Here is an 18,955-nt window from a genome sequence, read left to right as displayed (position 1 = left end):
AATGGCAGGAAAATCCAAGGATGAGGTTTTTAACAGACCTAGGTCTTGGGCACTATGGCAATTTCCCTATAAAATCTAGTAAACAAACATTGCAAACTAGAGAAATTACTGTGATTAGGCCTAATTTGCTGCAGTATTTATTATAGTTACTTTTTTTTCATTTTTCAAAGTGGTATTTAGGAGCATAAATGTATATTACAAGAAACTCTACATTCATGAGCAAGTTTAGCACCGGTGAAGAAAAGATCTACAATATTTAAATGAATAACATTAATCATTAAACTAGAACAGATCATGACATTTGTTTAAAGCCAAGATAAATTCAGGACAAGATGCGTTATGGAGAGCATTTTGCATATTATAAAATTAAATAGACACAGAAAAGAGACCTTTTTATCCTGCAGGGGCATTTGGAAATTCTGAACCAGGGCAAACACTTCAGTTCATTTTTCTAATAAGTCAAACTACTCGATTCATCAAAGTGAAACAAGTCCATCACCATAAAACATGGGGCAATGATTCATTCCCCTCAGCTACCGCGTGTCACTTTACTATAAACTGACAGGTTCGTAGGGCATTATTACCAGATCTGATTTGTACCAATCTCTCCCTTTTACGAAATCTTAAAAATCTTTTTAACTTTTCTTTTTTCTCTACTCTCTTAAACCAACACCTGAAGGCAATTTGAAAATACCACTCATCATGAAATAGTTCTTTGGCGCTCTCCAGAATTAAGATGTCATTATGTGCCATCTGTTCCTGGCCCTGCCTTCCATTCCTCCCATGGAGAAAATAACGCCAGGCGCATAACATTTCACTGGAGCAACAATCCCCCCAAAACAGGTCTAGAATGGGAGAACTTCCACTGGAGTAGCTTCATGAGGGCTAGGTCATAAACCCACCATATTTTGCATCTCTTCCTCTTTTTTGCTGCTTAGGATAGGCTACATTGCTTTTAAATGCAGACAGAATAAAGGATTATTATCTTCATTTTATGATCTGAGAAATACTGGAAAAGTTCCCTTGCTCCCAAACTGCTCCCTTATTCAGGGAACTTCTGATTCTCAAATTCCACCAGTAAAGAGGCATTTCTTTGCATTAACATCCTCTCTTCTAGGCTTCTTTTCTGTTGTTAAAATGGCCTTGTTGCTCATCACAATGTATAAAAACATAAATCTTTATACAACTGTCACTATACCCAGAATACATTCCTTCCCCACCCTCCTTGTTTCTAAGAATCCTTGTTTTCCCAGTCTCTTTGTGACCCCATTTGGGGTTTTCTTGGCAAAGACATTGGAGTGGTTTGCCATTTCCTCCTCCAGCTCATTTTTACAGAGGATTAAACTGAGGAAAATAGGGTTATGTGATTTATCCAGGCTCACACAGCTGGTAAAAGTCTAGCAGTTTATACTAACTACCTGCTCAAATATTACCTGCTGAACTTTCTAGCTATTTGTATTTATATGTGTACATATATTTATACATGTGTGTATGTATGCATATGTAGATATATATGTACATATTTGTCTTTTGCTTCCCCAACACTTACTACAATGCCTGGAACATAGAAGATACTAAATAAATGCTTGTTGCTTGATGCAAATATACCCTGAGAGTAAGGGAATGCTAGATCAGGCTCAAACTAACTTTTGAGAGCCAATTATTAAATTTTCAGTGTAGGTATTTATGTTTCAGAAAATATCAATGATTAGACATCAGGACTTAATTTATTGTCTTGTTCATTATCCAGACTTTAAGAAGTGATGGAAAAAATCTTAATAATGTAGATTAAACTTGTATTCCCCCCCTCCCCAAGAGAGCCAGTTATTAAACATTTACCAGCATATATCTGTCTAAGAAGAGTAGCACATTGAGTAATTATTGAGCATTAATTACTTAGAGTGGGGCATTTAGGCAGCACAATGAATAGTATGCTGTGCCTGGAGTCAAGAAGAAATGAATTCAAATCCAGTCTTAAATACTTACTAGCTATGTGACCTTGGGTAAGTCACTCACTCTGTTTGCCTCAGTTTCCTTATCTATAAAATGTGCTGGAGAAGACAAACTACTTCAGTATCTTTGTCAAGAAAACCCCAAATGGAGTCATGGAGAGCTGGACATGACTGAAAAACAACAACAAAGCAACTTAGATGGGGAATTTTCAGCTTGTGGAATGCTTATTTCTAGGCATCTGTGTCAACAAATTATTAAGCATAATAAATAAGCAAATCTATCTTCTATAAACTAGAAAAAATAATATACCTCATGTGTATATGTATTACTAGTTTTCAAAAATATGTAAATACTATTGTGATTAATAAGTTGCAAGTTTATTTTAAAGTATTACTGAATTATAGAACCCTTTTTATCATTATATTATTTTCTTAAGCATAAACTAACAATAAAATAATGGGAATAGGGGTTAGTAGTTCATGAAATGTTTAGGTTCAAATAGTTATGACCTACTGCCTTAGAACACACTAATTTCTCTGATTTCTTTCCTAAAAGAGACTAAAATAGCTTGACAATTCATAAAGAACTGCTTAGAGGGAAAAAATGGTCACAGAAAGAAACCACTGTAGATAAACCCCACATATTTCTGTTACTTGATAAAATAAAACTGTCATTTTAGAGCTAAAAGGAACCTTAGAGATTATTTTCAATTCCATTTTATAGATAAGGAAACTGAGGTTCAAACAGGGTTAAGGATTTTTCCAAATGTTATCCAAGTCAAATGGCTAAGTTGAGATTCAAACTCTGGTACTGTATCTCCAAATCTCACATTGTTTACTTTTCGCCTCTCTGCCTCCAATATAAATGATGTAAAAAAGTTAAAAAGATTTCTTTTGTGAGTAATTGCTGCTTAAAATACTGTTGCTAAACAGGAAGGAAACCCTTACCATCTTAAAGATTAGAGATTAGATTTGTGGTTTCAGTGGTGCAAGGAATCCCAGGTCAAGAAACCCCTTCTATTAAGTCAGATCAGTAACATCTCTACAATTTAAAATCTCAGAGAGTTACCCAAAGTGGGGGTATCCAACTTAAGACCACTAAACAATGGATCTCACATTCACTTAGAGAATTACTTTTTAACATTATCTATGTCCTACTTATTTTAATTCATTTTGTTAAATATTTCTCAATTTCTTTTTAATCTGATTCAGGTCATATTCTAAAATGTTGTCATAGAGACATCTCCACTCCAAACATTCATGTGGACTATATGTGCCTGAGCTCTGATAGAGCCTACTGAGCCCATATTGGTCTAATCACCCACAGTAGGATTCACTGTAACCTGACTGATGTCCTTTTAGTCCTCAAGCATGAAGAAAGGACAGTGACCAACCAACTAGTCATTATAACGTAGCCAACCTACTGTGTCCCTGATCCCTCTGATCTGGAGCATTGAAAAAATTAATGACTTACCCAGCTCACACAGCCCATATGGAACAAGAGGCAAAATGTGAACTCAGGTCTTTTGGCTTTAAATTCATTTCTTTATCCACTGAATTATGTTGACACGTAGCCAGTTTGTGTGATTTAACTATAAGAATAGTCTTCTATTTACTACACCACACTGATTCTTGTGGTTGTTGTTATCATTTGTCCTTCCTTCTCAAAGAGGACCATGACTCTTAGAGAGAGATGCCATGATGTGCAAGTGAGTTGGATTTAAGTGATGCTGTGCAAAGTCACCAGCCTCACTTTCTCCTCCAGAGCCATCTGGATCCACTAGCAAGATATAGGTCAGGAGGACTAGAGGTGACCCAGTAGGAGACTTTGAGACCTTTATAAGCTAAACTTTAACATGTCTATTTGACTGAGGCAACACCCATTCAGTGAATTAGATTTAAATAAAGTTGAAGTCGAACTGAAGCTGAAGCTGATTCTTATTACCATCTCAAGTGAATATGTAGTGAGCAGAAACACAGAATGTACTTATCATATCAGTCATAAAGAAGATGCATAATTAACTGTGTGAGCTCACAGTTTCTTCATTTAAAAAATGGGTAAGATTATTTCTAAGCTAGATTACCTTCAAGTTCTGATATCCTGAAAATGAATTTCCTCCTAGAAGTTTCTCAAATTATGACAAGTATACACATAAACCAAGAGATAAATGCTTATTATTATCTCGTGTTGGATTGCTTTCTTGGGAGTGATGTCCATTTAGTAAGGGGCACTTTACCATGAGTCTCAGCTCAGAGCCAAATCTACTTTACAAGAGCTGAGGGCATGTGCTGAAGGAAAGGTCACCTTGCAATCATTATTGTATCCCAATTAGAAGTGAGCCTTGCATTTTAAGGATATTCACCAAATCTTTTTTGATTCTTTGATATATAACTATATTCCAAACTGGCATATAAGACAGACAACATATAAAGGCATGTATACTGAGGGAATACCAAATGAACTCTCCTGCAAATCCTGCTTTCATATCCAGAACAAGATTTGTTACAGAAGCTTACAAGACCAGTGATACTAACAGCTAGCTGTTCATAGCCCTCAAAATTCTATACCCACAAACTAACATTCATAAACCTTTTCTAGTACTCCAGGCTATTAAAGCTTCTCTTCTGTCTTATATGTACCTCATTATTTTCATGTTTGTGTTTTCAAGTATAATGTGTATTTCTTGAGGGCAGGAATTGTTTTTACCATATAATATATATATATATACATACATCCATATATATGTGTGTGTGTGTATACACACACACACACACACACACATATATAATTTCAATTCTCAACATTTAGCACATTGTAGAACACTCAGTAAGTACTTAATAAATCCTTGTTGATTAACTTTCAGAGATTTTAAATAGACAAGACTAACCCTATGGAAGTTATACATATAATTTCATGTAGGGTACAGGATTAGTGAAGTGACATAATAAATAGCATTCTGGGCCTAGAGCCAGGAAGACTCAACTTTCTAAATTCAAATCTTGCCTCAGACAATTAATTAGCTGTGTGATCCTAGGCATGCCACTTAACCCTGTTTGTCTCAGTTTCCCCATTTATAAAATGGGGAATAAAATGAGTTAAAGAAATGACAAACCATTTTAGTATTTTTGCCAAGAAAATCCCAAATGGGGTCATGACGAGTCAGACATTACTAAAAAACAAACCTTAGGTATTTAAGAGCAAAGAGCTTCATTAAATTCTAAATATTAATGCAGTTAAGCACTAGAGTATCTTTCTACCTTCCTTCCTAGTACATAATATAATGTTCTGTACATAGTAAGATTTGAAGTGGAAAATACAGTAGTTTCTTTTTAATAGTATCTTTAACTTAAAATTCCCAATTTCCCTAGAAAAGTTTGATCTGAGATACAAAATTAGAAGGCTAAAAATACAAATGTGTTATAAGTAGTTAATTATAATTTTGTAGCTATTATTTACAAAGCTTAAAAATCTGTAATGTCTCATTACTCAAACAAGTATAACATGTAGCATAATAAATACTTAAAGAACAAGTGGCAGGAAGAAAGTAGATAACAAAGAGAGCGATTCACACTTCATAAATTATCTTCAAAATAGGTTAGAAATAATTTATCAACGGCATTTGGGGTAATAAGTTTAAAATAGCTCTCTTAATTTGAATTAAAATGATCACCAACTATCCCAATTGACCATATGCCTCAAATCTTGTTTAGTAAGCATAAAATCCATCATGTCTACGATCCATAGAACTCAAGGGCATTTATTAGCTAAGATTAAAATGTCTGATCTTTTAATTCATACTTCAGAAGATTGGGTAAGTAGCAAAGAAAAGCAACTTTCAAATGTCAAAATGTATATTTTGTTGCAAAAATGGCCAGACACTATTCTAAACATGTTAACTAGAGTCAATGAATGTAATGAATGCTATATTATGTCAATATTAATCCATGAAACAACAAATATTTTTGTAGTGTCAAGGAACTGGAAACTGAGTGTATGTCCATCAATCAGAAAATGGCTGGATAAGTTATGGTATATGAATGCTATGGAATATTATTGTTCAATTAAAAAAAAGATCAGCAGGATGATTTCAGAAAATCCAGGGGAGAATTACACGAACTGATGCTGAGTGAAGCGAATGGAACCAGGAGATCATTGTACATAGCAACAAGATTATGTGATGATCAATTCTGATAGACATGATTCTTTTCAACAATGAGGTGATCCGGGTCAATTCCAATAGACTTGTGATGGAGAGAGCCATTTTAATCCAAAAAGAGGACTGTGGGAACTGAACATGGATTACAGCTTAGTATTCTCACCTCTTTTTTTGTTGTTGTTGTTTGTTTGTTTTCTCTTTCTCATTTTTTTTCCCCTTTTTGATCTGCTTTTTCTTGTGCAGCATGATAAATGTGGAAATATGTATAGAAGAATTGTACATGTTTAATATATTGGATTACTTGTTGTCTAGGGGAGGGAGTGAGGAGAAGGAAGGAAAAAATTGGGACACGAGGTTTTGCAAGGTAAATGTTAAAAACTATCTTTGCATATATTTTGAAAATAAAAAAAAAAGTTGTGTTTAAAAAAATATGTATTGCTCATCTATTACTATTCACTGTGGAAGAAACAAAGATATGACCATGCCTTCAAAGAACTTATTGTATATTCAATCACAAGCTCCCTAAAATCAAGAAACTATTTCTGTCTTTCTAATGCCTAGGAAAGTACCTGCACATCATAGACTCTCTTAGTAAATGACCTTTAATTTATTTTGGTAGAGTTTGAGAGAAAAAACACACTTGAGCTAAGTAATATGATATTTCAAGGATACATGGAGGTTCTCCTTCCATTAAAGCTAATGATAACTTTTCAATGACTTTTAGTAATTGTTGTATCTCTCTATCTCCTAACTCCTTCCCCCACACTAACACACAGCCCATATTATCATCACTTGATACCCAAGATTCTAGTGACAGCCTTCTCCAAACTTAATTAGACTGAGCTTCGAATAGTGTCATTGTGAGCCACAACCATATTTTTAACTTGGTAGTTACTTTCAGAATCAGCTGATTTTACTGACCAATCAAACAGAAGCAATTCATATTTCATTGTAAATGCCTAGATTTTTAAAATATGGATGGATAAAGAACCCATCTGCCAGATGTAATTATGACACATGTGGCCCTACTCCTAGATTAGGATGGTTACTAGAGTTATCTCATGATAATTTAATTCAATTAGTTTAATATTTACTAAGCAGCTATGTGGATTTGTGAATAGAGTACCAGGATTGGTGTGGGAAGACATCCCTGAGTTCAAATCTGGTCTCAGATACTGACCAACTTGTGAGCCTGCACAAGTGACTTAGCCTGATGTGCCTCAGATCCTCCTATGTAAAATGAGGTAGAGAAAAATACACCAGTATTTCTGACAAGACTCCCTATATGGAGTCACAAGGAGCAGGACATGACTGAAAAATGACTAAACAGCAACAAATTTGTTCTCAGCGAACGTATCATTTCTACTGGCATCCCCTTCAATGATATAGATTCCCCTACTATCACATAATGAAGCATCAGAGAAGACTTTGGTGGGAGCTATGTTCAGTTGAATAAAATTGTGCTGGGCCCAGAACCCAAATGTTGTTATATTAAGTTTGGTTTTCTCTGTCATAATAAAGATAGGGATGGGACTTGTGATTTCATATACTAAAGTATTTCCTCCATGAGGGAAACTTCATATACTAATAAATTTTTCTAATATAGATTCTGAAGGGAAATTATAACAAAGGAAATTCCCTCTCTCAACATAAACTGGCAACTTCTCTGAAACTCAGTGTTTAAATATTGCTTAGAGATTGATAATTTGTATGACTTGTTCAGGTTCACACAAAAGATATGTATCAATGCAGAATTTGAATTCAGATCTTTCTGGTTCTGAGGCCAGAATGTACCTGCAATATACATTGTCTTTCACTAACACAATATCACTGCTAAATTTTTAAAAACAAGATTGGGAAGCCAATCCTACATTTAATATCCAGGAGGCACAGAAGTAATGTGTTATAGGGAATAGAGCTGATCTCAGAGCCAGAAAGATCTGAATTCAAGATTTGCCACTGATTGTTACAGTCAAGAGATTTGACTTCTTAATGCTGAAGGTCATTATAAAACTAGAAGTTCCCAGGAAGATGCTGTTCTGCTTTAGTAGAGGGAATTTCTCTATCTTCAAATTCACCATATCAATAAAATCATACCTAATCCCTGTCCATTATATGAGATACTGTGCTAGACAATAGGAAATCAAAGACAAACTGAAAAAGTTTCTATCCTCAAAAAAATTTTTAATTCTATTGGGGAGATACAAAATGTAAACATAGAAGTGTTTACATGATCATTTAAAATAATAATAATAATAAATACATCATGTTAAAGTTTGGAAATTATATAAATTATATAAAGTTAACTCATTCAATCTTCACAAAAATCCTGTGAAGTGGGTGCTATTGTTTTCCCTGTTTTATATAAGAAGGAACTACAGTTAGAAAATTAGCAGACTTTGCCAGAATCACACAGCTAGGGAGTAAATGAGTCAGAATTTGAATTCAGATCTTCCTGACTCCAAGACCTATGTTCTCTCTATAGCTGTCTACCATATTATCCAGGTGCCTATTTTGCAACAGAAAAAGACCACCACCAGCTAAGGTTCCCATAGGAGATGGAACATGAGCTAATCTCTGAAGAAAGTTAGGGAATGATCCTACAACATAACCACTGTAGGCCTCAGTTTCCAAGCAAGTTGTATTAGATGACCTCAGAAGTCCTTTCTAACTGATGATTAAATTTCACTCTTACAAGGTTTAAGATGAGATTGCCCTAAGCTTCCTCTCTGCAGACACACACATAAAAAAAAACCACCAAAATTTATATTTAAATAACTTGGTACAGCAATTAGATGAAATGGATGCATATCCCCTAGCTATAGCAAACAGGAAGATAAGTATCCTTCTTGTGCTGATGATATGGTTTTATTATCTGTAACTAGCAGAAGATTTAAGAAGCAGCTAAACCTGTTGGCTAATTATTGTTGGAAAGAACAGATAAGCATTAACTATGCACAAATGAAAATCGTTATATTTACTAAGCATTTTCCAACATTCAAAGGGATGATACTAAATAAACCCATCCAACAAGTCAATTAATTGAGCTTCTCAGGGATACATTTTAGATCTGGCTCATGCTAGAAAGTTTGTCAGGATGGAGCCTGCCCCCAAATCAGCTGTTCTAAAGGATACCCACACAGGTTCTTCTCAGGTGGAGGGGGTTGTTTGGTTATGTTTTAGCATTTAATCCAACTTGACCTGTGACACACTTTATAGCAAGCGACTCACTTGGTATTCAGTGTCAGGTATTTGAACTGACTGAAATTTTTTTGAAAATAATCTTATTGAGGATGTATTTTGGTGACTTAAAATTTTTTTTCAGCTATATTTTCCACTGTGTCCCAGTGATCCACTCTTGTAATGAAGATTGAAAAGAAAAGAAAAGGAAAAAAAAATCACAAAACTAACCAATTATTTATTATTATTTATTTATTTATTATTTAAATTAATAAATTATTATTTATTTTTTAAATTTTTATTATTTAAATAATAAGTTATTATTATTTAAAAGGCTAATGTTATAGAAATTGTTCTAAGCCATGGAATCCCCTTATGCCAAAGAGAAGGCAGATATGACATCTTATATCTTTCTTTGGAGCCAACTTTGCTATAATTTTGCCACATTCGCTTTCAAATTGTTTTGTTATATTCATTTCCAGAGTTATGACTATTATGCATTTTGTTTGTCTGGTTCTGCTTACTTTATTTTTTACATCTAAGTCTTGCTATGTTTTTCTGATTTCATTTATGTCCATCATTTCTGACAACACAGTGATATTTCATCACAATTCCTACATCACAATTTCTTTAGCCAATCTCCAATTTATGGGTATTTGATTTGATTCTGATTCTTTGTTAGAGAGAGAGAGGGAGAGACAAAGGCAGAGAGAGACAGACAGAAAAAAGAAATATCAGAGAGAGAGATGGAGACAGAGGCAGAGAGAGGAAAGAGAAATAGGAAGACAGAAAGAAGATAGAGACAAAGAGACAGAGAGAGAGGCAGAGAGACAGAGACAGAGAGGAGAAAAGAGGAGAGAGACTGAGAGACAGACCCAGAGTCCCAGACTCAGAGATCCAGTCAGAAGGGCAGAGATTGTAAACTTATTAATATTTACTTTATGCTTATCACAGTGCTGAACTCTGGGAATATAAATACAAACATGCAAGACAATAACTATTCTCAAGTTCTACCATCAATATTTGTGTGAGCCTAGAACTGACTCAAGCCCATAAAGAAAAGGCTACAGAGATGTCTACAAGAAAAGCTGGCCAGAAGCTAACATATGATACAATTTATTCCTGCTCCATAAAATCACAGAATAATAGATTTAGAGTTAGAGACCTCAGGGATTATCTAGTCCTCTAATTACTTTGCCAAAGGTGAAGCTGAGGCCCAGGATCATTAAAACTAGCATTTTTAAAGCTCTTTCAGATTCAGAAAGCACTTGACATTAGCTGTATCATTTAAGTCTCCCATCAACTCTTTGAGGAAGATGATGCTATTATTCTGATTTTACAGCTAAAGAAACTAAGGTAGACAAAGTCTAAATAACTTTATATAGTGCTAAGTATTGTTCTAATCCATGGAATCCCCTTATGCCAAAGAGCAGGCAGATATGACATCTTATATCTTTCTTTGGAGCCAACTTTGCTACAATTTTGCCACATTCGCTTTCAAATTGTTTTGTTATCTTCATTTCCAGAGTTATGGCCATTATGCATTTTGTTTGTCTGGTTCTGCTTACTTTATTTTTTACATATAAGTAAGGGAGACACCATATTATCCAGATGCCTATCTGGGGCCCTCTAGGTGATGCAGTGGATAGAGAACCAATACTGGAGTCAGGAAGACCTTCTCTATAAGAAGGCCTGAAAGTTTGGGTTTTCTATGTTTAGCTCCTATTACAGTGCCTTGGATACAACTTTTGTTGAATGCTATTATCTCAACTTTGTATCTCATCCAACATGTAGCACAGTACTCTGTGCATAATAGGAACTTAGCAAATGCATGTCAAATTGAATTTATTGAATTTGATTTTAAAAGCTATTTCTAAAAGCATTTTTTAAAATGATAAAAACTACTGCTTCTTTTACACACTAAAGTAAATAGAGTTACTTTTTTCATGTGGTTAATCTTTTTTTCATGTTGGTAGTAACCAGTTCCCTAGGAATGCAGAACTTATTTTTCTTTCTTTCATTTTTGTAAAATGTGTTCTTTCTGCTAATCATTGATTACTTGAATTACTTGGTTATCAGAATCTAGAGCATTGTTTTCAGATTTGGCTACCAGCATTCAAGAGGGTCATTGATAAAGTAGAGGATGTCCAAAGGAGAGAAATCAGGTAGTGAAGGATCTTTTGATGATAGACTAAAAAAATTAAGGAGGTTAAACCTGAAGAAGAGAAGGCTCAGGGTGGACATCATAATTATGTTTAAGTATTTGAGAAAGCATCACGTGAAACATAAATTAGATATTTTTTCTTGGCCTCAGGAGGCAAAACTAGGAGCAAAAGTGACAGTGGATGCTGAGTAATATTTCAGACTTGATGTCATGAAAAAAAAAAACAAAACTCTAACAATTAGAGTTGTCCAAAAGTGAAGTAAATTATCTAAAGAGGTAATAAGTTCCCCCTCCTTAGAGCTAGTCCAGTAGTTGTTGGATAACCACTTTGGGAATTTCTTTTATGGGTTAGACCCGATGGCCACAGAGGTCCCTTCCAAATTTCAAATTCTGAGATACTAAAACCCTCTGTGAAAACCTAACTTAGCCCACCCCAATAACTTGAATGCTTTCTGCCTCCTCAAATTACCTTCTCTTTTCTAATGTGTACATGTGTCTTCCTAGATTCTGCCTGGTCTAGTTCTTTAGTTGTTCAGTCATTTTTCAGTCATGTCTGACTCTTGGTGAACCCATTTAAGGTTTTCTTGGCAAAGATACTGAAATGGTTTGTCATTTCCTTCTTTAGTTCATTTTACAGAAAAGAAAACAGACAGATTAAGTGACTTGCCTAGAATTACACAGCTAGTAAGTAAGAATTTACTTTAAACTCAGGAAGATGTCTTCCTGACTCTAGGCCCATCATTCTACTCATTGCCTAGTTCTTTAGTACTGGGGAAAAAAATCATACTCTTTCTATGAATTCTACAGGAAATTACAAAATATAGATTGAACTGATTCATTTAATTTTCTGGTTAACCCAAGATTAAGCAGAAAATAATTGCTATTTCACTCACTGTTGAAATTTCACTGGTCTATTTTCCAGTATAAATAACTAATGATAATAATTTCATTTACTTTTACATGTGTACATTATGGTTCTCATAACAACCTAGCAAGACAGGCAGTGCAAATATTATTATCTCCACATTAGAGATGAAAAAGTTGAGGTTCAGAGAAATTGAATGGCTTGCCCAAATTATATTTTGTAAATATATTTTTAAATGAGATAATAATACTTGCACTATCTATTTCATAGGGAATTTGTGAGGTGATTCCAAATTATTTTTAAACCTTAAGGCAAGATTTTAAAAAATTATTCTTGTAAACAATATAAATAGAAAGAAAATCCATGGTTCCTTACCTCAGCTAATATTCTTCCATTTCCCCAGACTGACTCTCATAGTTCAATCTTTCTCTAAAGGTCTCAAATCACTTAAGTACCCAAAGTCAATGTTTTACATGTCAGTGACCATGGAGCATGACTATAGATTGAGATGGAGAAGGTATAGGAGATTTAGTGTAGTAAGGGCAGGCCACATACTAGAATTATTTTCCAAATGTATGCCATCTTTTTAGCTTGTCATCTGTCTCCTCAAAATTTAACAAAAAAGAAGATCTTGTTTAACTGGAGATATTACCACTGTCATATTAGAAGACATCCTAACAGAAAGACATGACATAATTTCAGTAAAAGTATTTTGAGCTGTTCAGAAGAAAAGATCATACATAACCCTGAGAGCTCATTATCTTTATTTTAGTAGTCACTTTATGTAATGTTCTGGTTAGCTCTCCGGAGGTCTTGGGACCAGCCTTTGTTTCAGTAGGGTAACCACCACAAGAATAGCCAGGGATAAAGTCCAAATTCTTTATTGTCTCCTTCACTATCTGTCTCTTTGTCTGAGGCCCGGGCTAGCTTTCTGGAGAGCCTTTCAGACCGGCCTTGCTATCAGTGGGGGAAGCAGGAGGACAGGCTGGCCACCACGAGGCTGATGAAGATGGAATGTCTCTCCAACTCCGAGAGCTTGAGCTCCAGCCTCCAGTCCTCTGTCTTCTCTCGGTCTGTCTCTGGCTGAGTTTGTCCCAGTTTATACGCTCTGTTACTATTACATCATTACAATATACTAAGTATAAACCAATCATTATATCACTAGGCCAATCATATTGAACTAGAGAACTCACATGCTAAACTAGATAACCATTGTCTTATCAATTCCATTGAGTTAACACCTTGTTTAAATCAATCATACTGAGCCTTCAGTATATTTCTCCAAAGTTCCTGCCCTTTACAACTTTAAATCTAAGACTATATGGCATAGCAACTTAAAAAAAAAAAACAAACCAAAATCTCCAATATATTTCATGGACTTTTGAAACCATCAGCATGGAAAACAAATACATATTGGTGTATTATTTTATATTGACAACCTTTGAGTGATATTAGATCTGATTGAGGATGATGTGCAGTATTTTAGGGTTTAAAGCACCCTGAATAATAATATCCTCCCCAAACTGGGGGACCTCTACATCTAACTAAAGGAAATTCTTCTACTTGGACTTTACCACTTGGGACAGTGGCAAACACCTTAGGCAAGCATGGGTCTCCCTGCATTCTACCTCACTTGATATCAATTATCAGAGATCAGTAAACCAAGTGATTTCTGTTGTTTCATCTTATAAGGAATTTTGTTTGATTCTTGCATATGGATAGAAAGCCTCTTTATGGAAGGTCATGCTGTTTGTATGTCAACCTTCTCTACATTCTCTTTCCACTGGAACTTGGACTCTTGGCCCCTGGGCCTCTGGATTCCGATGGTGACTTTTCATCCTATCTTAGTTCAGGACTACTCTGCCATTTTCTAATGGTAATTTCTAAGCCAAGCTTCAAACTGTATATCTTCTAGCTAAGTCTTATTCTCCTAAATGCATTGTCTTCTATTAGAATGTAAGGGAGCCGGGTGGCTCAGTGAAGCACTCTTAAGGAGTCAGGAAGACTCATCCTGAATTCAGACCCTGGACAAATCACTTCCTCCTATTTGCCTCAGTTTCCTCATCTGTGAAATGAGCTGGAGAAGGAAAGGGCAGACTACTCCAGTATCTTAGCCAAGAAAACCCCAAATGAGGTCCCTAAAAGTTGGATGTGACTGAAGAACAACTGAACAACCTGAATGCTGAAACATAATCTCTCTGTGGATAGGGACTTATATGTGTATCTCCAGGGCTTAGCATAGTGTTTAGCACATCATAAACTCTTAATAAATAAGTTTTTATTCATTCACTTAAAATAACTTTTTTTTTTCTGACTTGCCCAGGATCACATAACCAGGAAGTGTTAAATGTCTGAGGCCAGATTCCAACTTAGGTCCTTCTGACTTCAGGGCTGGTGCTCTATCCACTGCGCCACCTAGCCACCCCAAATTTGCTTTACTAAATCCAATTTGAGGAGGGTGATCACAGGATCATATATTAAGAGTGAGAAGGCACTTTGAAAATGATTTGGACCAGCTGTCTCCTTATACAAGTGAGGAGGCTAAGACCCCAAAAGATTGATTTGCCTAATGTCACATAGGTGGTAAACAATGGAGGAAAGCTCAGAACTCTGGTGCTCTGATTCTGAAGCCAGAAGTCCTCCCCACTCTGCCTCACTGCCTTGTTTTATACTCAACAAGTGCAATAACCCAGTGGAATCATGTCTTTTCTTTGTCATGTCTGTTTCATATCCTCTCTTTTCAACCAATTGTGTCATTTTAAAGATGTCGTCCAACGTGGAATTTCATTTCTGAAAGCCTGGCTGTTTCATTCTCTTACCTTCATCAAGAATGCTGATAATTATGTGTAGATTATTCTCATAAAGATTTTATGGAGATGTACAAGCAGATATTTCAGTCATTACAGATATTCTCTCAATCATCATTGTTTCAATAACAATAAAGTCCATGATTTTGTTTATAAGCCTATCTTAGCCTGATAAAATATTTTTCATTAAGGTACAATTCAAGTGATATCTCCTCCATCAACCCCCCTTTCTAATTTATTGGGGGGAGGGAGGCATGGGGGTGAAGGCATCATCTCAGAAAATGATCCCTCTTTCGTAAGTCTCTCATATTTTATCTGAACCTCTCCCTCACACTAATCATGCTCTGCCCTATACCATGATTACCAGCACACAGGCTTTATCCTACCTATTAGGCTATAAGCTCTGGGCCTTATTTCATCTTAGTGACTTAAATGTCCAGCTCAAGTACTATAAGAATATTCTTGATCCCTGAGGTCCTTAGTGCTCTCCCATCAATCCTTGAAATTATTTGGCACTTAATATGTATATACTTTGTATTTACTTATCAGTATACATGTTCATGAAACAGTTAGGTGGTGATCAGCCTGGAGTCAGGAAAACTTATCTTCCTAGTTTAAATTTGGCTTCAGATACTTACTATCTGTGTGACCCTGGGCAAGTCACTTAACCCTGTTTGCCTCAGCTTCCTCAATTGTAAAATGAGCTGGAGAAAGAAAAGGCAAACCACTCCAGTCTCTTTGCCAAGAAAACCTCAAAAAGGGTCCCAAAGAGTAAGACATGACTGAAACAGCTAAACAACACTAACGTTCATATGATCATAGATTTAGAAAACAAGGGGACTTAGGGTCCACTTAGTTCAACCTTCTTATACATACTTTAAAGGCAGGGACTATTCCTATTTTTGTTTTTGTCCCCAAAACTTACTGCAGTATTTGTCACATAGTGTTTTCCAAATAAATACTTGTCAGATTGAATTAATAAATGTTACTAAAAATGTTTATTTAATCAGCTAACTCTTTTCCAAATTTTTGCTTAAAATGACTTTACTCCAACTTAAAATCAAAGGACTGACACTAAGTTTCAATGACAAACTATACTAGAGTTTCTTTTAGGCATGCAGATTAAGCAGCAGTCTTCCTATAGCCTTCTGTTTAGATACTGTGAATTTCCTCCAGTATATCTTCCCTGTTTGGGCAGCTCATAAACTCATGGAGAGTGAGTCACAATATGCCTTTTGGTAAAGTATGTCACTTATATAACTCTTCCTAATGCTATCTAAAAAGATGTCAGAGGCACTTGGCTCAGTTTGGTTTTGTTTTTCAGACTTAAATTTACATTCAGCACTTCAAGTGTATCATGGTAAGCTCACTGGAATGTTAACATAAAATCTCGTGAATTCTAATAAGCCCTAGACCACACTCACAAACCAAAAATTTTCCTTCAAATCCCCTATTAACTTTCAAAATACCCAGCAGCCTTGAGGTTGACAAATTCAAGGAGGATAACTGCAGTGTGCAGATACACACAAACACACAAAAGAGAGAGGGGGGGGAGAGAGAGAGAGAGAAAGAGAGAGAGAGAAAGAGAGACAGACAGACAGACACACACACACACACAGAGACAGACAGAGAGAGAGAGAGAGAGAGAGAGAGAGAGAGAGAGAGAGAGAGAGAGAGAGAGAGAGAGAATTAAATCAAACTAGGATCTGTAAGATTTTCATGAAATGTTTTTTTTACATTTGTACCAAACACCTCAGATATTACTCTCAGGAAATTTATCATTAAATAGAGATAAGTGAGATATGTAAATTACTATCATATAAGTCAGAATGCTCCTTGCATATATATATGAGAAGAGGTTCAGGCAAATATTCTTTGTATCAAGAGTATTATATTCAATTCTGAAAAGTATATTTTCTGATAAACACTGTCAAGCTCTATGGTTGATAAGGCTGATGTGAGTATGTTGATGATGGTGGTGGTGCTGGGGAGTCTCAAAAACTCTTAGAAGGAACTAAAGATAAAAAATGAGATAGTCCCTCCCCTCAAGAAGCTTATAACCTACTGGGAAAGATGATATATATAGGTAAGGAGAGTTTGAACGAATGTTTAGGTTATTCAAAACTATTAAACGGATCCATGAGGGAATAGATTAGTATACCCTTTGCTTTAGGAATGGCAACTTCTGTTTGAATATGAGTATGATTTCAGAGCTGGAAGAGAGAGTTACACATCAGGCAGGAGGACTGATGAGAAAAAAATGGCTGAAGAGTAACATGAAGCCCATGAGCCAACTAGAGCCAATCTAGAGGCAAACAAGACAGCCTGGGCATCTAACCAATCTGTTCAATTAACTGGTTTTGAGATCAGGGCAATCCAAATTCAGCAATCTATGATCTCTTATGGCACAGTGTATTAATTTCAGATGACTTGGATTGAATTCCGAGCACTACCATTTACCATCTTGTGTGACCTTGGGCAAGCCACTTCAAATTTTTTAGTCTCGAGGTTCCTCATCTGCAAAAGGAAGAGGCTGGTCCCTGTAGACCTTTCCAAATCTACACCTATACTCAGATACTCAGAGCTTAGCAGAAGATTTGACATACACATGCTCAATAAATCCTTTTTCAATGATTCTGTCCAATCAGTTGGCTTAGAGATTCAGTCTCTCATTCCCTAGCAGAAATTTTTAGAGTTAATAAGACCCCAATGCAGCCTAGAGTGGCTTATCTCTACCTTTTTGGAAAATCAGCTCTGGGACCTCTTCAGTATACAGTCCACTTTGTCAGAGAGAACACCTTATCCCAAACCCTGGCCAACATCATTTGAACTACTCCCAGAATGAATGGGAGAATTGGCACTATTTTTGTAGAGATGCAGATAAGATTATCACATGGACTTGGTTCTTCTCAACAATGTGATAATGCAAAGAAATTCCAATAGATTTGGGATGGAAACTATGGCAAATGAATGTGGATCAATCAAAAAAAAATCTTTTTAGTTTTTTTTTTTTTTTTGCTTTCTTTCTTTCTTTCTTGTGGTTTTTTTCCCCATTTTTATCTAATTTTTTCTTTCAGAACATGACAAATATAGGATTTGTCTAATATGTTTAAACGGACTGCACATATTTAATCTATATCATATTGCTTACTGTCTCGATGAGGGGGTTGGTAAGGAAGGAAGGAAGAAAAATCAGAACAAAAACTTTTACAAAAATGAATGTTGAAAACTATTTTTACTTGTATTGGGGGAAATAAAACACTATTTTAAAAAAGAATTGTCATGTGAGAAATGCTTATTCTGTAGGTGGTAAGCCAGAATGAGGCTATGAATGTCAGAGAAAAAGTGGAAAAATTCAAGAGATATTATGAAAGTAGAAATTATAGGACCTAACACCTGATTGGATTTGGGGGTGGGGTAAGAGTGAGGAGTGGAGGATGACACTTAAGTTGCAGGTATGGTTAATTGGAAAAATGGTGGTACCTTCAACAGTAATAGGAGAAGTTAGGAAAGGGGGACTGTTTAGATTAATCATCCAAACCAATCATCTCTTTTTCCTTGTTCTTTTTACTTTTTCTGATCATTCTTTGATCAGATGATATCCTCTATGGTACTTGATTAGAATCAATCACTTGATTAGATTTATTTAGTCCATTTTACAGTTGAAGAAACTGAGAACCAAAGACATTAACTGATCCCAAGGTAACACTGGTAGGATCAGTAAAGGTGGGATTTTAACCCAGATCTTTTGAGTCTGAATCCAGGTCTCCTTCTATTATAGCACATCGCCTCCAATTGGTAATATGCTATAGCCAAATGTAAGAGAGATT

Source organism: Antechinus flavipes, chromosome 2 (assembly GCF_016432865.1).
Source record: "Antechinus flavipes isolate AdamAnt ecotype Samford, QLD, Australia chromosome 2, AdamAnt_v2, whole genome shotgun sequence".
Classification (NCBI taxonomy): domain Eukaryota; kingdom Metazoa; phylum Chordata; class Mammalia; order Dasyuromorphia; family Dasyuridae; genus Antechinus; species Antechinus flavipes.
The sequence above is the reverse complement of the archived record's forward strand: the minus strand, read 5'-3'. Positions refer to the sequence as shown.